The sequence below is a fragment of the Mus musculus genome, chromosome 18, assembly GCF_000001635.26.
Source record: "Mus musculus strain C57BL/6J chromosome 18, GRCm38.p6 C57BL/6J".
NCBI classification, from domain to species: domain Eukaryota; kingdom Metazoa; phylum Chordata; class Mammalia; order Rodentia; family Muridae; genus Mus; species Mus musculus.
The window spans coordinates 88,604,498-88,624,542 of NC_000084.6; positions in this window are offsets into that span (position 1 = coordinate 88,604,498).

The window sequence follows — 20,045 nt, forward strand, 5'->3', positions numbered from 1 at the left end:
AGCTAGGCATGATACAAATAATTTTCACACATAGGTTTCATCTGTCAATATTCCTGTGCTTTAGAGTAAAAACAAGACTTATGCCATCAGACAGAAAAGAATGCAGGACCATATTAGTGATTGCCACGCACACTCCAGTGAAGTCTGCTTGACAGGCTGAGAAGCTTGGAAGCACTCATGAGGCATAGAGTTTCAAAAGGAACTCACCTCCTGGAGCTTTGACGTTCTCATCAACCCGTATACTCACACCCAATCCATGTTAGTCTAGTGTATGGATCCATGTGCTCTCTTTTAGTATTATCTTATTATAAGTGCCTTTTAAGATTGAATTCTGACAGAGCTAAGCCTTCGCCAGTGTTCCAACATCCAATAAAGTCCTTGAGCTGACCATGGGCTTGGAATTCAGTAAGAATGTTGCCTATTCAGTGACATTCAGAATTGCCTCTAGTATTGTAAGAGAGATAGTGAAAGAAATCAGGCTTTACTATCTACTACATAGAGTTAGAAATCTCAGGGCAAGCTTAGCAAAGTAAGTTTAGAATTCTTATTATAGTTATATATGGCAGACTACATTACTTATTAGTAGAAAGTCCCCCCACACTATCACTTAGAATAAAAGCCAAGTCGCTCCCATATACAGGAATTTACAACGGTTTAGGAAGTAGATCGGGCTGTGGTTTTAGAGTATTGCATTATTCATGAGAAGGTTAGCTAGAGCAAAACTCCCTAATTAGAACCATGACTTGGGTGTGAAAGCCCTTGCCCTAGGAGTGTAAAGACCTCACACCTGGCTTCTAAGACTATGGCTGACCTTAGATAGAGCTGACTTTGCCTTAGTTGTTTTATTGCCCTGTTCCTGCCGGTATTTGTGTTTACATTCGTCTGTTTTGTGTAAGAGTCATTAAGCATCCAGTAACCTCATTTGTACCTTGCCGATGTGTCACCTAACTTCCCTATTTTCTTCTGTATAAAAAGTTTGATGCTCAATTTGAAAAATTACATTCAGATTCTACACAACCTCTTGTGTTGTGTCTGTCTGTCATTCAATTCCCCCCGACTCCTTGTCCAACTGTGACCAGAGACTTGTTCCACACAGACAAAGGGACCCAGAGGGTCTGCAGCAAGTGATATGTAAAAGATTTTATCAAACTTATTCCCGAAGCATAATCAGTATTTCACATTGAGGATCTAATAAATACTTTAGAATGACATTTCATCTGTTTTACAAGGACATTTGGGATTAGAATGAAAGAGCCAGAAAAAGAAATATAAAAAGTTTCCCTTCACTACTCACAGGATTCCTTATATTTAAAGACCAAGTTGATTTATGATGCTCCTAAAAGTCACTTTAAATTATAAGCAATGACAGCAGGAACCCCAACAGCAATACAAACCTGAAGCACATTCATTGAACCCTAAATGGACAAACCTACAATTGACTCTAAAGGCTTAGATTTATTTAGCATTTTTCTAATACCTCATCTTATGCTATTTATTAGCATTTTGTGAGATGTTACTGAGGGGGGTACCATTTCAAATATGAGTAAGAAATTGAGGATACAAAAAATAATATTATGATTAATAAAATCATAGCAATTACCAGTCAGTTGATTTAAGTATGACATACCCAACTGGAGGTCGCTCTCAGAAGAACACAGTGGTCCCAGAACAGGGCTAGAGGTAGTGATGAACAATATTAACTGTGATTGCCAAATACATAATTTCACTGTGGGAAAAATCCTACTCATCTCAATCACTTTAGCCATCAGCATGTAGCAGAGTGAAGTTAGAACAATAAAAGCAAAACCAGGTGTGGGTACACAGCTAAAGCAAACAGGCCAGAAAATAATCATGTTTCTCTCCTTTCAAATCAAACCTTCACAGCTATTGACTTGTCTAATCCAACATATAGCACCTCTATTCTCTCTGCTGACCTTTAACTTGCTGACCTGTATGGAAATTCCCCAAGCTTGCTATGACCACAATAAATACACCACATCCCTAGATTCAGGGCTCTCACTTCTGACCTGCTGCGACAGAGATGGTGAGAGTCCTTACTCCCTAGTTCCTAATAAAGACCCTTGTGTGTTTACTTTGGAATGGGCTCATTGGTGGACTTTGAGGTCCCTGCAACTTGGGCATAACACCATTGTAATACAAACCAAAACCAAAAATACCCAACCAAAATAAAAATAAAATAAAATATAAAGTCCATTTCCTGTTAGCCAATTGTTCATGAACACATAGCTCACCCTGGGTTATGGATGCTCTACCACAATGTCATTGCTTTAAAAAAACTGACTTTTCCGTCTCCTAAAAGTTACTAACTGGAAATACTTTCATAGTTAGGGGTGCAATTTCTACCCACTTCTACTTCTACTTGATGGAATTTTTGTCTAGCTAGAACAACCTAGATATCCATCAACTGATGCATGAATAATGAATATATGGTAAATTCACCTGTTAAGGAAAATGAAATTAGTGAACACCTTTAATCTCAGCACTTGAGAGGCAGAGACAGGCGAATCTCTGCATTTAAGGCCAGTCTGGTCAACAGAGCAAGTTCCAGGATAACCAAGGCTATACAGAGAAGAGAAAGAGGAAAAGAAAAAGAAAGAAAAAGAAAAGAAGAAGAAGAAGAAGAAGAAGAAGAAGAAGAAGAAGAAGAAGAAGAAGAAGAAGAAGAAGAAGAAGAAAAGAAGAAAGAAAAAATGAAATTTACAGGCAAATAGTTAAAGCTAGAAATAATCATCCTGAATGAAGTATCTCATTCCAGAAAGATAAATACTGAACTAGTTTCAGAAAGACAGACAGGTCTGTGGAACTCACTGGCTCACTAGTCAGACAACGTAGCCTACTTAGTGCATTCCAGGACAGTGAGAAACATTGTTCAATAAAAAACGTGGATAGTATCTTTGGAACAATATCTGAGGTTGTCCTTGGGCATCCATATACTCATCTATATGTGTGCATACCCACCAGCACACACATATAAATAACAAAATCTACATGCAACCCATAAACTCTTTTTAAAGGTAAACATAACTAAACTGGATAACGATAATCTTAAAGAAATGGTCTAGTTGTAAAAGTAATTATAAGAATGTTGTAAGAAGAATAATTTCAGAATGATGATGTCTTTGATAGTGGTATAAGTTGAAGAATAAGACAGATAGACATGTCTTTTACATCTTCAGAATTACTGTATAGAAATAGAAGAAAGGCATGCATAGATAACCAATTTATAGAATATCTTTGATACATATGGTTTCTGTGTTCCTAATGTCAAAATTTCAGGGCAAAATAATTATTAAAAATAATCAGAAATTAGGAAGTAGAAAATGAAGCCTAGGTCACCAGAAACCTGAGTCTTGAATCAGGGTTTCTCAGAGTTCAGGTGGAAGAGTAGAAGAGATAATCCTTCCCAGGTAACCCTGGGAGCAAAGGCAAATACATCTATGAGAATGAGATTAGGGAGAGATTCTGGGAGCTGAGGGCTATTAAAATACTCCTGGAAGTGAGAATGTGTAGATTTAGATGGTGTGTCTTTAAACCTAAGAAGAGTTTAAAGTTCTTTCATAGGAGTATTTATGCTCTCGAAGAAGGAACTGTCATAATTTTTAAAAATGCGTTAGATGGTTAGCAAGCAGCAGGAATAGTTAAAAAGTATGAATACCCTCAGAAAGTACCAGGGATTAGGGGATCATTGCAGTCATCAAGATAGGATTAACTTGCCTACAATATATATTTTTCATTCACACACACATATACATATACATACATCATATATATATATATATATATATGTATATATATATGTGTGTGTGTGTGTGTGTGTGTGTGTGTGTGTGTGTATACACATTTGTATAGATACTTGTATGCATTACACACATACATATGAAATCATTGAGTTTGGAACATATTTTTTGTAAACTATGCATGGAACATTTTAGTTACTGTTCCAAACATCATAGGATAGTATAAACAAACAAGATTAAAGAAATACTTTACTTACTGAGAAATTGGTCTTATGAATATTTGGGATATTTTACTCTGCTAAGTCCACACAGACAATGCTCTTACTTTGGATAAATTTTACTTTTCAGCTTATTGCCAGGATCTCTAAAGATTCCTGAAAGCCATCAAATTAATCCATTGAAATCCAGATGGGATGGCCACATCAATTCAATCCATTGGGCATTCAGAGTGGAGCATTGTTAACCAAAGCCCATGACTTAAGTGGTACTTCTTAGATCTGCAATACCTACATGAAAACGTAAAATGCAGCAGCCAAGCTGGGTTTTCTTCTGTTATTCATAGACTAACAGCTTTCTCTTCAGGGGCTTTCTATCCAAAATGAGCCTAATGGATAGAAGTTCCCTTAGAAATTACAGATAAACATTCAGAAACATAGTTTTTGCTGCTTTTGTTTTTACTGTTGAGAATTTGTCAGATATTTGAATCAAGTTTTCCCCTTTCCTTTCATTGGAAATTTTAATTTAAAAATAAAATCGTTCCTAAATAGACTGAAAAATTTTAAGCAAACTGAAAGTTTCTCAGAACACAGATAGGGATGTTAACAGAAAATCATTAAGAAGAAAACTATTATCATTCAGTAGTGTCTCTTATGCTAGTAAAATATTTCTAAATTTTAAGTAGATGTGCAGAAATAGTACTGCAGGACATGTGGAACTGGTCAGCCATTGACTAGTCCAACTTGCGACCCAAACCAAGAGACAGGATTCCATGCCTGATACTTCCTGGAAGGCCAGGAGACTCAAGAGAACCAAACACAGTTGGGGAAAAAAAAAACAATGAAATGATTACTAATGGTATTCTCCAATATTTACTCATAGGTCAGCACCTAGCCTAATTATCATCAGAGAAACATCTTTCAGAAACTGATGGGAGCAGATGGCGAGATCCACAGCCAAACAAAAGGCAGAGCCTGGGGAACTGCTGAGGAAGAAAGAAAGGAGGATTGCAGGAGCCAGAGGAGTTGAGGACACCATGAGAACACAGAGACCTAACCAACCATCATGGACCCTGTATGTGTCTGAGCATATACATTATATTTGTGTAGTATTCTCATAGGACTCCTAACAGTGAGAGTAGGGCATATCTCTGATTCTTTTGCATGCTATTGGGAACCCTTGTTTTCCCTAGTGGGTTGCCTCATCCAACTCATCCAACTTTGATAGGAGGGTTTGTGCCTAATCTCATTGTAACATGTTATGCCATACTTGGTTGATATTCCTGGGAGGACTGTTCTTTATTTTAATGGAAAATTGAGAAGTGGATCTGGGAGAGAGGGAAGATGAGGAGGAGGATTGGAAAGAGTGGAAGGAGAGGAAACTGTGGTTGGAATGTAATATAAGAGAGAAGGATAAAGAAAAAATAAGATAAAGGTGTGATAAGATAAAAGAAAAGTAGATGAAGTTACACCAAATGATCTACCATGCCTCCTCACCCCCACCCAATGTCATTGTGCAATTGAATCAACATGATATACAATTAAGTAGTCAAGGAGTAACTCTTTAGAAAGGTATGGGTTGGGTGCTCTTTGTCTTTGAGAAAATATTCCAGTGCGATCTCTACAAGGCCACAATAACGCTCAGGTGGCTTAAGGTAAACGTTAATCAAAGCTATTTCCTTTCCCATCAAATTTGTGAAATACATGTTGGCCAGAAAAGAGAGGTAGAGATTTTTCCATGACCTTCACAACAGCTGGGCTAGCTTTCATCAGATAGCTCATTACTGCCAGCACACTGACTGACAAGGTTACCCTAAACTGAGAAACAGGAGCCAAATACATCATTTGCATAGTATATTAATGATATGCTGAGTACCATTTGGTGTCACTAAGGGAACAGAGGAACAAGCTGTAATTTTCATTAATTGTTTAAGGGAAAGTGCAGCTTTTTCCAACAGGGTAGTGAAGGAATTTCAGTTGAACAGAAGAGGATGTAACTGATGTTTAAGCACCAGGAAACCTGTGCTTAATGGTTTTACTCAAGGTTAACTCTGCATGATACCTTTTTAACCAAACTTCTTTACTATATTTTGCATTTTCTCATTCTAATGGGAATAGCATTTTGACATTTACTAGGGATAAGAGTAAACATCTAGACCCCAATGCAGGGAGATACCAAGGTTGAAAACAACCATTGTTTGACTATTAATCCTGATGTACATTCTAGTTTAAATTATTGTTGATTATCCTAGTCTTTTTATGTGTACACATGTGTTTCTTGTAGCTGCTTGTATTCTAATGCTAATTTCAGAAGTGGGTCTGCATGTAACTTCTGGAAACCTGCCCCCAGTTAATTCTGATTGCTTAATCAAGGTGCCAGCAGCAAACAGCTAGGGAGAAACTAGAGAAGTGGGTCTTATGTTTCCCAGGTTGAGACACCCACTCCCGCCCCTGAGGAAGCTGGGATTGGGGGGGTGCAATCCTCCATGTCTTAGAACTGTGTGAAGGAGAGAAGAGAAGAAAGTATCCCTGGAAGAAGAACTGAACATGCAAGAGGGAAAACCAGAGCAACCATGTAAAGGGACCAAGAGAATGCAGCCCAGAGGGCTGCTCAGTTGTGTCAAAAGCAGTCAAGATGAACCAGAAGTAAGTAATGATGGGATTATGGATAGAAAGTAGAGTCTAACAGCATGGAGGTTAGGGAATTTCCTAGCTCCTTAAGGCATTATTAAAATATAAAGGCTATGTGTGTGTGTGTTTCATCTGGGAACATGGTCTAAGGTGTGAAAGAACCCTGGGTTGGGATTTATCAATACATTCATACTATAGTGTCTGTATGAATGAATGCCATGTATGTGTGGTTGCAAACTGGTTTAGCTACTCTGGAAATCAGTGTGGAGAATTCTCAGGGGGCTCTCTGAATTGTTTTATTCTAATCAGAGTCTTCAATAATAAAGTGCAGCCACATGCAATGAGTGCACATGGGCCACAATTTCAGTGCTCAGTGAGGAGCAGGCTTTTCTAGTATCTTCTTGCTGATAAAAACAACTAACATTGGGATCCCACTCCCTAAGAAGACAAATAACTTCTAATATGTCCTTGATCCAAAAGGGGAAGCATTTAAAGCCACATTTCAGTATTTGGGCAAGGGTGCCAATACTATGTAATAGAGAAAGAAAGTTCTTTAAAAAACCAAAAGAAAAAATTGTGTCTACATTCAAAGAATGAAATTGAAATTATACTGAATGCTATATATAAGCTTATGTTTTCTCTAAATTCTGTGTGTATGTGTGACATAAAAATATAAGTAAAGTTGTCTAGTCAAACAAAACAAACAGGAGGGTAATTTGAAAAGGGAGGGTACAGGGTATGGAAGGGATATGCTCTGGTATTTTAATTTTTGTGGTCCATTGCATTAATATTTCTCTTATTTTCATTCTCCTAGGACATCTTGAGGCACATCATTAGTCGATTAAAATATCTCATGGATATTTTTAAAGTTTTTATATCTGTTCATTAAAACGTTTATTGAAGGCAGAAATAATGTAAGAACTGGAGGTCAGGGGTGCTGTCAGAAGTTGTCTTCAGAACATGAAATGGCTTATTACATGCACGAATTCATAATAAAAATAACTATGGTTACTTGTGCAAGGCCTGCATAAATCAAGCCAGCCAAAGTTCTGGCATAGATGAGAAAGATATTCCCCAGGCCTCATCCCTTACTGAAGAGCCATTTTCACATGATAGCTTCTGAGGGGAAGAAGAATCATCCTGTTTTGAAGACGTGGTCACTGATATGTTTCCCATGTTTCAGTGGACTGTCCAATACCTGTACGTATACAGACAGCATTAATTAGATGGGAAAAGTATAATTTATAATTTTTAGTGAGTTATATGTCTAGCTGCGTATGTAGCAGAAGATGGCCTAGTCAGCCATCATTGGGAAGAGAGGCCCTTTGTTCTTGCTAACTTTATATGGCCCAGTACAGGGGAATGCCAAGGCCAAGAAGCAGGAGTGGGTGGGTAGGGCAGCAGGGCGGGGGGAGGGTATATGGAACTTGTAGGATAGCATTTGAAATGTATATAAAGAAAATATCTAATAAAAAATAAATAAATTTTTAAAAAGTGAATTTTATATTAATAATTAAATAGTAAAACAATAACAGAACAGGTGGTAATCAGAGTGTAAAGTATAAAATAAGAAGGAAAGAACATATGTTAAATGTAGAAAAGTAACAGAGAACATATTGCCAATAGGTACAGAGAAATGAAGGGCAGTGGTTAAAGCCCATTCAGGGAGATAAAAATCAAACCTCAAATGTCAAACATTATTAGGGTTCACAGTTGGGAAAGACAGATGATTGCTTTTCTTCTCTTTTAGCCATTTTAAATATTGTTTAGGTGTATAATTCAATAAAATATGAAAATGTAGATAAAAATGTGAAAAGAATATAAAAGAAATAAGATGGAATAAAAAAAATAGAATGAGCTCATTTAGTATATCTTCCTGATTGGAAAGAATGTGGCATCTTCCTCTCCTCAAAGTGTGTTGTAGAAGTCTCTGCAAGTAGCGGGAGGGTTGTGAGCCTCAATAATTCAGTCAAGTTAAATCCAGTGTCTTTCATGATGAAAGAGATCTGTGTATGGAGATTTCACTTGCTGACAAGATTCCCCAGTCCAAAGCAACTGCATGTCAATTACAATTTAATTCCTGCATTTTAGGAATCACTCTCACGTGTGTAGGAATTTTTTCGTGACCAGGTCTCTGAGATGAAATGGAAGCTTGTACTGCTGGTGTTTGCCTTTCTCACTGGGAGGTCTCTTCTAAGCAGGCCCAAGAGTGAGCATTCACCAAGTTCAGCAACATGCTATACCAACTCCCATACTGTTGCTTGCCCAGGTAGCAGCTGGAGAGATGCCCTCTTGAGACTTTAAGAGGCACTGGAGTAAAATAACAAATTTAGACCAGTTTTGGCTCTGTCTGAGTAACATCAGCTGTATCTCTGCTCATATTGTATCCACCTGCTGGTTGCTTCTTTACAACTCAGACAATTTCTCTCTAGTTTACTGTTCTCTTGGCATCTGTGTGACCAGGAGGAGAGAGCACCTCCCTAGAATACATAACTATGATGTTCCAAAATGAAAGCTGGTTTTCTGTGTCCACAGAAACTTGAAGCTGCTTCTTTGTGGAGATCTTATCAAGGCTTGCTTGCTTACTTGCTTCTTTGTTTCTTTCTGTTTTTCTTTCTCATCTTGTTTCTGATTTTCATGAGCTATTTCTCTCACATGAATGGAGTATATTGCTGTTACTTTTTATTCTTTTTTACCAAGTCAGATAAAAGTGGCTTCTAATTTGCCATCTTATCTGTAACCTTAATTGAATGACCTTGTCCTAATAGTCAAATACAAAGAGACAGAAAGTTAACAGGAACTGGTTTTAGTAGAGAATGAGAAGTTACTTGTTCAATGGATAGAGAGTTTCATTTTTGGAAGTTTAATAAGTTCAGCCCAAGGATAGTGATGGTAGTGCCACACAATGTGAATGTACTTCATGCCATTGAATTATAGATTTTAAATGATTAAAATTGATATAATAAGATATCACTAATCTTATTCAACTGTGAACTATAATAATACTGCAAGATATGCCCACTGGTTCAAAAGTGCTCAAACATCATAAGAGTAACCAGCTATTATGAGATTGGATTAAAGGCCTGCTCCATAAGATGAAATCCATATTTGATATCATTGTTCAGTCAAGAATCTGTGGCTGAGCAGGTCATAAGCCCTAAGAAGAACTTCCTACTATTCTTCTGCTAAATAGACATAGTATTAAGCTTAGTTCTGATGATTTATCATTATCACCCTAAAATTAATGCTTCCATAAAGGTTCATCAGAGAACCTTCTATTTTTAGTAGATGAAAATAAGACGCACAACTGATGAAGGTGGAAAGAATAAAATACTGAAGAGTGCTTACTCCAAAATGTATTGAGCAGCCTCCTCCTTAGGCTCAGGATCAATACCGAATAATGTGCTAAAAGACTGTAAAAGCCAGAGGTGATGAGTTAATACACGGAATCAATATCATCCAGCCAACAACACAGATGTCCACAAACTCACATCTGATGTGTCAGTATGCACAAGCCCCATGCAATCTCAGGCCATACCAAATCCCAGCATGGAGATGGAAAATGAATCTGAGTAGCTGGCCACTGATAGCTGCTAGAACAGGAAAATTAGTTTTATTTAAGGGTTTTGTCCCTGGATGCTTGACCATGCTCCAGCAGAAGGCCACACACCCATTCATATATACAGACAATACAAACTGGATTTGATGGGTGAAAATAAGCCAACAAATTAAGACCCAAAGGTCAGTAGATCTTGGAGAGAGTTGGATCTGGTAAGGGTAAATATGGTTAAAAATTCATTGTATGAAATTCCCAAAGAGCAAATAAAAAATAAAGGAAAATAGTCAAATTATTTCAATGATGTGATATAGATATTAACATTATAAAAATATATCAAATTGAAAATAAAATCTAAAATTTTCTTTACAATGTAGGGATTTACAGACATTAAAAAGGGGGTATTAAAATTTTCTCTTGTTGTCACTTAGGACAGTCCACCTCAAGTGTGGGAGATAGAGTTATGTAGCACCTGTTATGTTAAAATTTCCTAGGGAGGTATGAGGCACCAACAGCACATCAAAGTAATGATTCCACAAAAGTCCAACTTAGTGAAGGAATACGTTTATTGCCATTACTTATAGAAGTGGTGGGTAAGGTGTTCCCTATAGGAGTATGAATTATTAATCATCCTGCATCACCAAAAAGACCAGTCAGAGCCCCAGTGATTGGCTGTCATTTTTTAGACAGAAAGATGCACAAATAAAATAACCTGATACACTCCTCAAAAAAACAAAAACAAAAACAAAACAAAAAGCAAACAAACAAACAAGCCAAGGACTTGGATTAGTTTCACTTGTACATAATTTATGGAAGTTTATCAACATCCTATATAAGAGTATAATATATACAAAGATTGGAAAACTACCTGCCACATTTTTTATAGTAACATGTAAGACTATCAGTAACTTAAACTAAAATAGTTCTTTAAGCACAAAATATGATAACATTTCATGATTTAAGAACTGGGTGCTTGAAAGCTTATAATATTTTTCTCAAGTTGCAGAGTATTCAGGTGCAGATATTTTCTTCTTGTCAGTGATAATAAAAACCTTCATCTGTCAGGAAGTTATTAGGTTTTAGTAGATGACGCATATTTATAAAATCTCAAAAGTCTATTACATTAGCATTTCAAAAAATGTTGACATTTCATCTTTTAGGATCATTTCTTTGGAACTTATATGTTTAAATTCTTCTTTTCTTAGTATTAATAATTTCATTGAATATTTAAAATTTATTTATATTTCACACGTTTTTTTCTCCTTTGATAGCTGAACATATCTTAACAAAACCAGGGACTGATAATTTGGCTCACAAGATATAGTTATCCATTACAATGAAGGTATATTAGACATTAATTATGTTGAGAATGTCAAAAAATATTGCTTGTTGCCTAGAAGTATTTCCTTTTACATAATCAATAAAATTTAAAAGAAATTAATATGATGAGGCAATCCCATAAAATTGAAATATGACACAGTAGTTGAGGGCATGTTATCAATTTCAACACTACATCATTAAAGCTCTTCTTGTAAAAAAAAAAAAAAAGTTCAAGGGGCACAAGTCCCCTCTGGTCCGGCCAGCACCAAGGTTGCTAGGGCTCAGAGTCGGCTGACACTCTGGTGAGTGGAACACAGCTGCTGCTCCAATCCAATTGCACAGGACCTGAGACTGCATTAATTATAGAAGCAGAAAACCCGGCCTGATAAGGGGCACAAGTCCCTTCCAGTCCAGCCAGCACCGGGTTAGCTAGGGCACAGAGTCGGCTGACACCCGCCAGCTACCCACAAGACCTGCCACGGGATCTTAAGACCTCTGGTGAGTGGAACACAGCTGCTGCTCCAATCCAATTGCACAGGACCTGAGACTGCATTAATTAGGGAAGCAGAAAACCCGGCCTGATCAGTGGCACAATTCCCTTCCGGTCCACACCAGTACAGGGGTACCTTGGGCGTGGAGTCTGTGGACACCCATAAGGTATACACAGGACCCTCGATGGGATCTTAAGACCTCTGTGAGTGGATCACAAATTCTGCCAGGAGGCAGGTTCAAATACCAGATATCTGGGCACCTTCCCTGAAAGAGGAGAGCCTACCTGCAGAGAGTACTCTGAACACTGAAACTCAGGAGAGAGCTAGTCTCCCAGGTCTGCTGATAGAGGCTAACATAAACACCTGAGGAACAAGATCTAACCAGAGACAACTACAACAACTAACTCCAGAGATTACCAGATGGCGAAAGGCAAACATAAGAATCTTACTAACAGAAACCAAGACCACTCACCATCATCAGAACACAGCACTCCCACCCCACCAGGTCCTGGGCACCCCAACACACCCGAAAAACTAGACCTGGATTTAAAAGCATATCTCATGATGATGGTAGAGGACATCAAGAAGGACTATAATAACTCACTTAAAGAAATACAGGAGAACACTGCTAAACAGGTAGAAGACCTTAAAGAGGAAGCACAAAAATCCCTTAAAGTATTGCAAGAAAACACGACCAAACAGGTGATGGAATTGAATAAAACCATCCAAGACATAAAAAGGGAAGTAGACACTATAAAGAAAACCCAAAGTGAGGCAACACAGGAGATAGAAAACCTAGGAAAGAAATCTGGAACTATAGATGCAAGTATAAGCAACAGAATACAAGAGATGGAAGAGAGAATCTCAGGTGCACAAGATTCCATAGAGAACATCGGCACAATAATCAAAGAAAATACAAAATACAAAAAGATCCTAACTCAAAACATCCAGGAAATCCAGGACACAATGAGAAGACCAAACCTACGGATAATAGGAGTAGATGAGAATGAAGATTTTCAAATTAAAGGGCCAGCAAATATCTTCAACACAATTATAGAAGAAAACTTCCCAAATCTAAAGAAAGAGATGCCCATGAACATACAACAAGCCTACAGAACTCCAAATAGACTGGACCAGAAAACAAATTCCTCCCGACACATAATAATCAGAACAACAAATGCACTAAATAAAGATAGAATATTAAAAGCAGTAAGGGAAAAAGGTCAAGTAACATATAAAGGCAGTCCTATCAGAATTACACTGGACTTTTCACCAGAGACTATGAAAGTCAGAAGATCCTGGACATATGTTATACAGACCCTAAGAGAACACAAATGCCAGCCCAGGCTACTATACCCAGGAAAAACTCTCAATTACCATAGATGGAGAAGCCAAAGTTTTCTATGACAAAACCAAATTCACACATTATCTTTCCACGAATCCAGCCCTTCAAAGGATAACAACAACAACAACAACAACAACAACAACAACAAAAAACAAGGACAGCAACCATGCCCTAGAAAAAGCAAGAAAGTAATCCCTCAACAAACCAAAAAGAAGACAGCCACAAAACAGAATGCCAACTCTAAAAACAAAAATAATAGGAAGCAACAATTACTTTTCCTTAATATCTCTTAACATCAATAGACTCAATTCCCCAATAAAAAGACATAGACTAACAGACTGCCTACATAAAGAGGATCCAACATTCTGCTGCTTACAGGAAACCCATCTCAGGGAAAAAGACAGACACTACCTCAGAATGAAAGGCTGGAAAACATTTTTCCAAGCAAATGGTCTGAAGAAACAAGCTGGAGTAGCCAGCAGGGACACAGTGAAACTAACAGAAGTTATGAAACGAATGGACCTGACAGATATCTACAGAACATTTTATCCTAAAACAAAAGGATATACCATCTTCTCAGCACCTCATGGGACCTTCTCCAAAATTGACCATATAATTGGTCACAAAACGGGCCTCAACAGATACAAAAATATTGAAATTGTACCATGTATCCTATCAGACCACCATGGCCTAAGACTGATCTTCAATAACAACACTAGCAGCTTGACAACACACCTAAAAGCTCTAGAAAAAAAGGAAGCAAATTCACCCAAGAGGAGTAGACTGCAGGAAATAATCAAACTCAGGGGCAAAATCAACCAAGTGGAAACAAGAAGAACTATACAAAGAATCAACCAAACAAGGAGCTGGTTCTTTGAGAAAATCAACATGATAGATAAACCCTTAGCCAGACTCACTAGAGGGCACAGGGACAGCATCCTAATTAACAAAATCAGAAATGAAAAGGGAGACATAACAACAAACCCTGAAGAAATCCAAAACACCATCAGATCCTTCTACAAAAGGCTATACTCAACAAAACTGGAAAACCTCGATGAAATGGACAAATTTCTAGACAGATACCAGGTATGAAAGTTAAACCAGGATCAAGTTAACGATCTAAATAATCCCATATCCCCTAAAGAAATAGAAGCAGTCATTAATGGTCTCCCAACCAAAAAAAAAAAAAAACCCAGGAACAGATGGGTTTAGTGCAGAGTTCTATCAGACCTTCAAAGAAGATCTAATTCCAGTTCTGCACAAATTGTTCCACAAAATAGAAGTAGAAGGTACTCTACCCAACTCATTCTATGAAGCCACAGTAACTCTGATACCAAAACCAAAGAAAGATCCAAAATATAGAGAACTTCAGACCAATTTCCCTTATGAATTTCGATGCAAAAATACTCAATAAAATTCTCGCTAACCAAATCCAAGAACACATCAAAACAATCATCCATCCTGACCAAGTAGGTTTTATTCCAGTGATGCAGGGATGGTTTAATATACGAAAATCCATCAAAGTAATACATTATATGAACAAACTCAAAGACAAAAACCACATGATCATCTCGTTAGATGGGGAGAAAGCATTTGACAAAATCCAACACCCATTCATGATAAAAGTCTTGGAAAGATCAGGAATTCAAGGCCCATACCTAAACATGATAAAAGCAATCTACAGAGGCCTCAGCCTCAGCAGCAGGGGTCACCATCTTGGTTCCGGGACTCCCCGGAACTTAGGAAATTAGTCTGAACAGGTGAGAGGGTGCACCAGAGAACTGGACAGCTTCTGGGACAGGCGGAAGCACAGAGCCACTGAGGCAGCACCCTTTGCGGGCCGCAGACAGCCGGCCACCATCCGGACCAGAGGACAGGTGTCCACCTGGCTCGGGAGGCGGCCTCAGCCTCAGCAGCAGCGGTCGCCATCTTGGTTCCGGGACTCCGGGGAACTTAGGAAATTAGTATGAACAGGTGAGAGGGTGCACTAGAGAACCTGACAGCTTCTGGGAACTGCCAAAGCAACACAGCTTCTGAGAAAGGTCCTGTTTTGGGCCTTCTTCTTCAGCGAGGAGGAGGTCCAAACACAAGATATCTGCGCACCTTCCCTGTAAGAGAGTTTGCCAGCAGAGAGTGCTCTGAGCACTGAAACTCAGAGGAGAGAATCTGTCTCCCAGGTCTGCTGATAGACGGTAACAGAATCACCAGAAGAACAATCTCTAAACAGAGTCAACTATAACTACTAACTCCAGAGATTACCAGATGGCGAAAGGTAAACGTAGGAATCTTACTAACAGGAACCAAGACCACTCACCATCATCAGAACCCAGCACTCCCACTTCGCCCAGTCCAGGGCACCCCAACACACCCGAAAACCTAGACCTAGATTTAAAAGCATATCTCATGATGATGGTAGAGGACATCAAGAAGGACTTTAATAAATCACTTAAAGAAATACAGGAGAACACTGCTAAAGAGTTACAAGTCCTCAAAGAAAAACAGAAAAACACAATCAAACAGGTAGAAGTCCTTAAAGAAAAAGAGGAAAAAACATACAAACAGGTGATGGAAATGAACAAAACCATACTAGACCTAAAAAGGGAAGTAGACACAATAAAGAAAACTCAAAGTGAGGCAACACTGGAGATAGAAACCCTTGGAAAGAAATCTGGAACCATAGATTTGAGCATCAGCAACAGAATACAAAAGATGGAAGAGAGAATCTCAGGTGCAGAAGATTCCATAGAAAACATCGGCACAACAATCAAAGAAAATGGAAAATGCAAAAAGATCCTAACTCAAAACATCCAGGAAATCCAGGACACAATGAGAAGACCAAACCTACGGATAATAGGAGTGGATGAGAATGAAGATTTTCAACTCACAGGACCAGCAAACATCTTCAACAAAATTATTGAAGAAAACTTCCCAAATCTAAAGAAAGAGATGCCTATGAACATACAAGAAGCCTACAGAACTCCAAATAGACTGGACCAAAAAACAAATTCTTCCCGACACATAATAATCACAACATCAAATGCACTAAATAAAGATAGAATATTAAAAGCAGTAAGGGAAAAAGGTCAAGTAACATATAAAGGCAAGCCTATCAGAATTACACCAGATTTTTCACCAGAGACTATGAAAGCCAGAAGATCCTGGACAGATGTTATACAGACACTAAGAGAACACAAATTCCAGCCCAGGCTACTATACCCAGCCAAACTCTCAATTACCATAGATGGAGAAACCAAAGTATTCCACGACAAAACCAAATTCACACATTATCTCTCCACAAATCCAGCCCTTCAAAGGATAATAACAGAAAAAAAAAATACAAGGATGGAAACCATGCCCTAGAAAAAGCAAGAAAGTAATCCTTCAACAAACCAAAAAGAAGAGAGCCACAAGAACAGAATGCCAACTATAACAACAAAAATAATAGGAAGCAACAATTACTTTTCCTTAATATCTCTTAATATCAATGGTCTCAAATCCCCAATAAAAAGACATAGACTAACAAACTGGCTACACAAACAAGACCCAATATTTTGCTGCTTATAGGAAACTCATCTCAGAGAAAAAGATAGACACTACCTCAGAATGAAAGCCTGGAAAACAATTTTCCAAGCAAATGGAATGAAGAAACAAGCTGGAGTAGCCATCCTAATATCTGATAAGATTGACTTCCAACCCAAAGTCATCAAAAAAGACAAGGAGGGGCACTTCATTCTCATCAAAGGTAAAATCCTCCAAGAGGAACTCTCAATTCTGAATATCTATGCTCCAAATACAAGGGCAGCCACATTCATTAAAGAAACTTTAGTAAAGCTCAAAGCCCACATTGCACCTCACACAATAATAGTGGGAGACTTCAACACACCACTTTCACCAATGGACAGATCATGGAAACAGAAACTAAACAGGGACACACTGACCTAACAGAAGTGATGAAACAAATGGACTTAACAGATATCTACAGAACATTTTATCCTAAAACAAAAGGACATACCTTCTTCTCAGCACCTCATGGTACCTTCTCTAAAATTGACCACATAATTGGTCACAAAACAAGCCTCAACATATACAAAAATATTGAAATTGTCCCATGCATCCTATCAGATCACCATGGACTAAGGCTGATCTTCAATAACAAAATAAATAACAGAAAGCCAACATTCACGTGGAAACTGAACAACACTCTTCTCAATGATACCTTGGTCAAGGAAGGAATAAAGAAAGAAATTAAAGACTTTTTAGAGTTTAATGAAAATGAAGCCACAACGTACCCAAACCTTTGGGACACAATGAAAGCATTTCTAAGAGGGAAACTCATAGCTCTGAGTGCCTCCAAGAAGAAACGGGAGACAGCACATACTAGCAGCTTGACAACACATCTAAAAGCTCTAGAAAAAAAGGAAGCAAATTCACCCAAGAGGAGTAGACGGCAGGAAATAATCAAACTCAGGGGTGAAATCAACCAAGTGGAAACAAGAAGAACTATTCAAAGAATTAACCAAACGAGGAGTTGGTTCTTTGAGAAAATCAACAAGATAGATAAACCCTTAGCTAGACTCACTAAAGGGCACAGGGACAAAATCCTAATTAACAAAATCAGAAATGAAAAGGGAGACATAACAACAGATCCTGAAGAAATCCAAAACACTATCAGATCCTTCTACAAAAGGCTATACTCAACAAAACTGGAAAACCTGGACGAAATGGACAAATTTCTGGACAGATACCAGGTACCAAAGTTGAATCAGGATCAAGTTGACCTTCTAAACAGCCCCATATCCCCTAAAGAAATAGAAGCAGTTATTAATAGTCTCCCAGCCAAAAAAAGCCCAGAACCAGACAGGTTTAGTGCAGAGTTCTAGCAGACCTTCAAAGAAGATCTGATTCCAGTTCTGCACAAAGTATTCCACAAAATAGAAGTAGAAGGTACTCGACCCAACTCATTTTATGAAGCCACTATTACTCTGATACCTAAACCACAGAAAGATCCACAAAGATAGAGAACTTCAGACCAATTTCTCTTAGGAATATCGATGCAAAAATCCTCAATAAAATTCTCGCTAACCGAATCCAAGAACACATTAAAGCAATCATCCATCCTGACCAAGTAGGTTTTATTCCAGGGATGCAGGGATGGCTTAATATACGAAAATCCATCAATGTAATCCATTATATAAACAAACTCAAAGACAAAAACCACATGATCATCTCGTTAGATGCAGAAAAAGCATTTGACAAGATCCAACACCCATTCATGATAAAAGTTCTGGAAAGATCAGGAATTCAAGGCCCATACCTAAACATGATAAAAGCAATCTACAGCAAACCAGTAGCCAACATCAAAGTAAATGGAGAGAAGCTGGAAGCAATCCCACTAAAATCAGGGACTAGACAAGGCTGCCCACTTTCTCCCTACCTTTTCAACATAGTACTTGAAATATTAGCCAGAGCAATTCGACAACAAAAGGAGATCAAGGGGATACAAATTGGAAAAGAGGAAGTCAAAATATCACTTTTTGCAGATGATATGATAGTATATATAAGTGACCCTAAAAATTCCACCAGAGAACTCCTAAACCTGATAAAAAGCTTCGGTGAAGTAGCTGGATATAAAATTAACTCAAACAAGTCAATGGCCTTTCTCTACACAAAGAATAAACAGGCTGAGAAAGAAATTAGGGAAACAACACCCTTCTCAATAGTCACAAATATTATAAAATATCTCGGTGTGACTCTAACTAGGGAAGTGAAAGATCTGTATGATAAAAACTTCAAGTCTCTGAAGAAAGAAATTAAAGAAGATCTCAGAAGATTGAAAGCTCTCCCATGCTCATGGATTGGCAGGATCAACATTGTCAAAATGGCTATCTTGCCAAAAGCAATCTACAGATTCAATGCAATCCCATCAAAATTCCAACTCAATTCTTCAACGAATTAGAAGGAGCAATTTGCAAATTCATCTGGAATAACAAAAAACCTAGGATAGCAAAAACTCTTCTCAAGGATAAAAGAACCTCTGGTGGAATCACCATGCCTGACCTAAAAAGCTTTACTACAGAGCAATTGTGATAAAAACTGCATGGTACTGGTATAGAGACAGACAAGTAGACCAATGGAATAGAAGTGAAGACCCAGAAATGAACCCACACACCTATGGTCACTTGATCTTCGACAAGGGAGCTAAAACCATCCAGTGGAAGAAAGACAGCATTTTCAACAATTGGTGCTGGCACAACTGGTTGTTATCATGTAGAAGAATGGGAATCGATCCATACTTATCTCCTTGCACTAAGGTCAAATCTAAGTGGATCAAGGAACTTCACATAAAACCAGAGACACTGAAACTTATAGAGGAGAAAGTGGGGAAAATCCTTGAAGATATGGGCACAGGGGAAAAATTCCTGAACAGAAGAGCAATGGCTTCTGCTGTAAGAATGAGAATTGACAAATGGGACCTAATGAAACTCCAAAGTTTCTGCAAGGCAAAAGACACCGTCAATAAGACAAAAAGACCACCAACAGATTGGGAAAGGATCTTTACCTATCCTAAATCAGATAGGGGACTAATATCCAACATATATAAAGAACTCAAGAAGGTGGACTTCAGAAAATCAAATAACCGCATTAAAAAATGGGGCTCAGAACTGAACAAAGAATTCTCACCTGAAAAATACCGAATGGCAGAGAAGCACCTGAAAAAATGTTCAACAT